This window comes from Takifugu flavidus, chromosome 8 (assembly GCF_003711565.1).
Source record: "Takifugu flavidus isolate HTHZ2018 chromosome 8, ASM371156v2, whole genome shotgun sequence".
NCBI lineage: Eukaryota > Metazoa > Chordata > Actinopteri > Tetraodontiformes > Tetraodontidae > Takifugu > Takifugu flavidus.
In genome coordinates this window covers 5,033,437-5,040,168 of record NC_079527.1, presented here as the reverse complement: position 1 = coordinate 5,040,168, position 6,732 = coordinate 5,033,437, and the positions used below count along the sequence as shown (strand labels likewise).

The 6,732-nt window shown below is 45.0% G+C and overlaps 1 long non-coding RNA gene across 1 annotated transcript; it reads left to right on the top strand.

The window, feature by feature from the left end:
• Window positions 1-725: 725 nt before the first annotated feature.
• On the top strand, window positions 726-5,513 carry LOC130530581 (uncharacterized). Its single transcript, XR_008951869.1, has 2 exons — window positions 726-1,593; window positions 1,981-5,513. It is a non-coding gene; the product is annotated as an uncharacterized LOC130530581 (long non-coding RNA).
• The last annotated feature ends 1,219 nt before the right edge of the window (window positions 5,514-6,732 follow it).

The window sequence follows — 6,732 nt, the reverse complement described above, 5'->3', positions numbered from 1 at the left end:
AGTGCGGAGACAGTCAGAGGGTTCCTGCTCCGGGAGACTGGGAATGAACCAACAACCTGTGTATCTGACACCATCAACAACGTCCACGTGCCGTTTCAGACCCTCCGTTCATCCACCCCCTGCAGATTTTACACTCCATGATTTCATTCTTGCTCGTCCCCTGTAGTCGCTTCAAAGTCAACCAATGCCGGTTTACCTCCTCGCTCTTGGTCTCCTGTTGGTTCTTCAGATGTTTGGTCGCTGTTTTGGAGGAAAGGAATACCGTAGTTGGACTTTGATGAATGCAAGTGGAGCGCAGTATCAGACAAATCCCAGATGCATGCGTCGTTATTTGTGGCTCCCCACTGAGGTCGTCTCTGCTTCTGAAAGCTCCTCACCACAGGTGAGTTGGAAATTCATCCTGCACGCTACGAGATTCAGCTTTATGTGGCAGAAGCACCCTCTGGTATTCCTGGTTGAAAATACCCACTGAACCACAAGGCGGTCGCAGATGAGGTGCCTGGGTTCCGTTTTAGGGTTGAGCTCGTTGTTTCTTTGTGATGTTGGGCCGATGGTGACCAAAAGGAAGGTTCTGTGGCGGTGCTGACCTTTAGGAGAAGCGGAGACGAAAGTAAATAATCCGAAGTTTAGGAATCGGAAGTAGGATCATGTCACTGTAAGTCGGAACCGCCTGTTTCACATCAGAAGAGGCCATGCATATATGGCATATATGGCATTTTTGTTTTCAAAGTTCAACCATGCTAGGCTAGTTAATGATATGTTCCAGTTGGGCTGCCTGACTATACAGGAGCAGGGAAAGTCCATGGTTATCTGAGCAGCTTCGGTAATTCTCACATTATCAGTTTGGTGCCACCATCTCTCCACTCTGTTCCAGTCTGTCTGATTTTGTTTGGAAAGGCAAATGTCATTTTGATAGGATGACGACGGCTCAAACCGCCACTAGCTAATTATGTATTACAAAGAAGACGGGGGAAAAAAACATGTGAAGAAGCAAATTTCATGACACAATGCTGAGGCTGCACGCTGATTAAGATGCCACGTTCACAGTGGATATTGACAGTGAGCGATGGTGCGAAACCATTTCGCCTGAAAGAAAATGACAAAGAGAAAAAAAACCACGGAATTGACTCTTTCAGACATTTTTCTCCGCTGAAAAGCTGGTGAAATCAGTCAGCATGAACGCGTTTGTTGTTGCGGCGTTCAGATATCACCGCGGGCTGTTCCCTACTGCCGCTCGGGAACGCCACAGTCATCTGAGACAGAAACGCTGCTGTCATCCACCCGACATATTGCCGTCTGCTTGACGGAGGTTTTCTGTTTAGAAGAATATGGTTATTATATGTTCTGTAAACCTGAAGAAAAGATTTCCTCCCATCCGTGTGTTCCTCTCTAAATCAACACAGAAGGAAAACGGAGGTGACATTTTGCAAAGGAGTTTTACATTGAGCCAAAATGAAGGGTGGGTCTAAAAATGAAGAAACCAGAGAGGAGTCTTCGTCACCGCTAGTCTTCCCTTCTTGAAAGGAAGACAAGAAGACGCGTGAAGTAGAGTGAACACCTGGCTCCTCTTTTAGGGATCGACCGGTTTCATTGGTAAGTGGGGAAGGCGAACATGGGGGGAGAAGGAGGGAGAAGAGTAAAGGGAGTAACGGTCGTCTCCATGGTGAAGCACCAGTCGTCATGGTTACACACAGAGCCTGGGTCAGTGGCTCCAGGAATGTGCGTGCTGTTTGCATGCACACACACTGGTCATTATTTTTTTTCCCCTCGTTCTGTGTGCGTGCGTGTGTGTGTGTGTGTGTGTGATGATAGATGGGTTCTGTTGTCAGAGTCACCATGGGGTGTGAAGGTCTACACTTCAGGAGGCAGGGAAAGTGGTCCGTGTGTGTGTGTGTGTGTGTGTGTGTGTGTGTGTGTGTGTGTGTGTTACAGAGAGAATGAAAAACAGACTTCTAGTTTTCTTTTCTCACTTTTCATCAGGAATACAAACAGCCCACATGTTTGCATCTGAAGCGCGTCCTGCTTCTCTTGCTCGGTGTGTGTCCAGGTCAAACAGCGAGGAGAGGTGTGACAAGACAACTGTGACTGTGGCCGCCCCGTGTGGACGCCTGCTTGTTTATGGACGCCTGCGTGGGGGTGTGAGCGTGCCCTGGGTGTGTTTAACGCAGCGAGGAGCGCGGGCGAACCTGCCACGCACCGCTGTGCTGCCGCGTCTGTGGCAAAAACCATCCACGTCTTCTCACGGGCGACGTTTTAGCGCACGGGCACACGTGCCTCCGTGTGCAGACATGCTCACTCGAGCACAAAATCGGAAGTTCAAGCAAGAAAATCACTCACTATTTCCCCAATGTCCTTCCACTACATTTAGGCTTCAGCTGCATGTGGTTACCATGACGCGCAGGTATGTCGTGTAACTTTTTCTCTTTTTTTTAGCAAGTGCACAGCAGCTTCTGCTTTTTGTTTACCCAACATCTGTTGCTTCACTTGACAAAATGATCAAAAAGGGGGTAAGATTTGGAATATTATTTAGAAATTTAGGCAGTTTGTCATGTTCCACTTGGGTGACCAGAGACCTGTGATGATACATGCTGGCTGCTAAACTACTACCATGATCAATTTCTGACAAGGTGAAAATAGATCTTGGATGCTAACAGTTCTGGATAAATGTATGTTTTCATTAAACATTTTAATGAGATGGGAGCTTATTAACCTGTCAAAATACATCATTGTTGCTCCGTCACCGAGGAATGCATCTCCAAGGAATCTCAAGTGTGGGTGATGAGTTTCCAACCTAAGGGCAGCAACGCTGGATTTTACAAAAAGCCTATATCCATGTTATATATTATTCTAGAGAGAATCTGAGCTAAATGAAATAATTCGATGGAGAGAGACCCTGCAGAGCTGCACAACCTGTTGACTGTGTGTCACATTGGTTGGTGGTGGGAAACATCAGATTATTATGGACCTTTGAAACAGCACATATGAGCTGCAGGAGTTCATCTTGGATAAAAAAAATAAAATAGACAGCCGATAAAACAGAACATGACCATATTTAAAACAGTGTTATGTGACCATAAATAGTCAAGAATCTTTCAATGTTGGTAGATGAAGATGACTGAGCAGATAAAACCAAAGTGGGGTTTTTATTTCAGGAAGCAAAACACACAAATATGTCGACTCTGTCCGCTGATTTAAGCCTAACCCTGCTCTCGATGGACTGTGGCAGAATTCACAGTTGCTGTACCGCATTCGGCCAGTAGGGGCAGCAATGTAGGAAATATTCCTCTTAAAGAGCGCAGTCTTGCTATAGAGAATTAGAAAACCCAATTTCAAAAGATGGAATAACAACAACAAAATGTGATGGTGGTTTTCTTTCCCCTCACTTTCTGTCCACATGCTTGCATCTGCTGCTGTGGGAATAACACAGGAAAACTGCCTGGCACAACGAACATATCCACAATCTGCTATTTTCAGAAGGCTCCAGAAAATACTTTGTGTTAACCCGTTTCCACGTAAACGGGGACCAACGGTGAAAAACGAACCGGACTGAAAATAAACATATTCGCTATGAAGGAAGTCAGCAGGTGAAGTGAAAAATGAAATAAACATCACCTCTCTTTCAGCACAGCTGGTGCATTCAGCTGCCAGGCAGCTGGAAACAATCACCTGCAGCAGAGGGAGCTCCATCTGGCATCCCCAGATATAAAGGTTAGCTTGATTCTTAGTTAATTAGCAACATTTGCTTCAGCGGAGCTGCAGGTGTTCTTACTGGAAACTAAAGCCAGCCATAGGCCCAACAGTACAATAGCATTCATGGCAATAGAAACGGCCTTTTAGATAATTAGTAAATGATCAAAATTCAAACAGAGCTAAAGGTACCGGTATAAGATTTGTGCTTTTTGTAAGCTTACAGCATGATATGAACAATGAAAAAACATCTATTTTCTGTTGTCAATACCAAATAAGATGGTTTACATCGCTAAGAGTTACAATAGGTTGAAAATGGGAAAAAGTCTTATAGAGAAGTTGGGGGAGTAACTCCTCTAATCAGATTTCTATGTAGTTATAGAAACATGATTGATAAGTGTGAAATTGTTGGGGATCTCTGGGATTCTAGAAAGCGCCCAGAGCCAATGTTGATTGTAACAGACACTACATCACCGTAGATGAATCGGATCAAATTAATCTGAAATGATTGTAAAGCAATCCCATCTGAAATGGTTCAGAGAGTACGTGAAGTTCAAATGGGAAAAGGGAAACCGCGCCAGCCAAATGTAAAAAGCTGAATTTTGTTGCTCTGGACGACAGAAACGACATTGGCAGTAGCAAATTTTGGCCCTGACGATTGAAGGACTCATGATTAAATCATGTTTTAGAGATTCAGCCGGCTGTAGAATGTTTGATGATGAGGGCCCTGATGTCTGACGTCTGAGTAGTTGTTAGAGGAGGATGTCTCTTTAATAAATCGCACTGCTTGAGTTCCCTACCCTGGAAATATCACTTCATCCACACAAACACTTCCACCACCCAGGGGCAGAGCAGACCACTGAAAAGGCTCCGCGAAAGGTCATAAATTCTCAGACGTCAACGGTGGACGTAGGTTCAGGTTCAGCAGGACCTGGACAGTCTGTGTGGAGGTTGGAGGTGTTTTGAAGGTCACCGGTGCAGCCTGCACGCTTGGTTGATCCAGACAGTGCTGGTACATTCATGCCCCGAGTTCCTGTCCTTTGGGCTGCATCACTGACAAAACATTGAGGAGAGATTTTCTGCCCCAGCAAACATGCGCACCACCACATTTTCACACATCACATCCTAAATGCTAATTGAGCACTTAAATGATAAAGTTGTGAAGAGTGAGACGACAAATGCTTCTTTTTACTATCTAATATTGGGAGATCTGCATTGGAAAGGCTGATTCTGCAAAAGATATGAGGAGTAATGAACAAAAATCCATCCCTATGAGAGCTCGCTGTACTTTTACAAGTGAAGCTACGTGACGCCTGTCTTGGCCAACAAACATCAAACAACAAACTATAAACACGGAATTAAATGACCATCCATAAACTGATCATAAAAGTTCCCAAACTCCAAAACAAAAGCTTGGTTCTTATTTTCCAGGCATTGCAACAAACCCACGGCCCACATAAACTTGAACTCTCGAAGTTGACTTTAAACCCGCTGTGACACGCGACACCGTGGCCCCACAAATGAACTTTGACCTCTGTGACATCATTCATCTTCATACTCAAAGCTTTGTGGGGGCTGTGAAAAGCCTTTGAATGGAGATGAATGGACCTCCCAGTTCACCTTTATTGTCACCCCATTCATTCTTGATCGGGACTCTCGGTGGTAGAAGTTGGGCCCCATCTGTGAAAGGCTTTGGGCCACAGTGCACAATGGACGCTGAAAGGGACTAAATACATCAACATAAACCCAAACACTCTTGTCCATAATATCCCAGTTGTCATATAATGAAACTTGAGGCTCCTTTTATTAAAAATTGGGACATGCAACTAATTTGTAATGCCTTGTGGCGCCACGATGGGCCTCCAATGGCTTCTCTGGGGCTTGTCTGCCACTTTTGTCCATCCAGCATCATTGGTGGCGTCAAGATGTCCACACCTGGACAACAACAAGCAGCTGTTTGCTGTCAGTCGTGATCTTTCTCCACATCATTGGACGATTCTAGACTTTAAAATGGAATCATCCAGTATCTCGGCCTGCTTTGCTGCAGTTTTTGTGCACACTGCGACCAGACTCGATGGATAAGGTGAGTGTCCCGATGACGGGGGTTTACCTCAGCAGGTACAGAATATTACCTGAGCCGCAGACTGCGGTTTATGTATTGTGATCCTTCTTCCTGTGTGCTGGCCTGGTGTGTTCGAGGTAAACAACATTCCAGTTCATTTTCAGCCCTGGGAGGAGGCCATGAACCATTAGCTTCAAGAGGCCAGCCTGTTCCTGCACAGTCTGTTGGCCTGAGAGGCAGGCAGGCGGGACAGCTGCCTGCTGTTACACTCTAGTGGACCGAGATGCCAAAACGTGGGCATGGAGAAGCCTTGAGGGAGACAGAGTAACCAATCACACACACACACACACACACACACACACACACACACACACACCACACACACACACACACACACACACATCCTTGTATTTCTCTCTTTGTAAGAACTTACTTAGGCCTAATGCATTATCTAGATCCTTACTCGAACTCTAAACCTAAACCTTATTCTAGCCTCAACCTGAAAACAAAGTCTTAACCCTCAAACGGTCCTTTGAACTTCTGAAGACCAGCTAAAATATCCTTGCTTGCTTTTAAAATGTCACTTTGTTAGTAAAATAATGATTCACACACACACTTACACACACACACACATGCTGTGGCATTTAAAATGAAAGCTAGAGTTTGTTGTCGGAGCGCACTGGAAAACACCAATGGAGAGGCAGCCTGAGAATTGTCATAGTTTAGGCTGAAAAACAGTGTCAATTATTTAAACAGTTACAGTGTATTGTGCAGAGCTCTCCTTCGCAGGTTTTGAATGCATAATGTCGAAGGTCTGATTTCAGTTGCCAAGCACCTGACTGGATGAGAAATATGGAAATGAAGTCAAATACGGAGGATAAGACGTGATCTGATCCTCCAAACTGCTGTCCATCACATGCAGCAGAAAAGAAAATAGAATTTCCAGAGAACTGTGACAAGACAATGGAAGAAAGGTGGTAAGA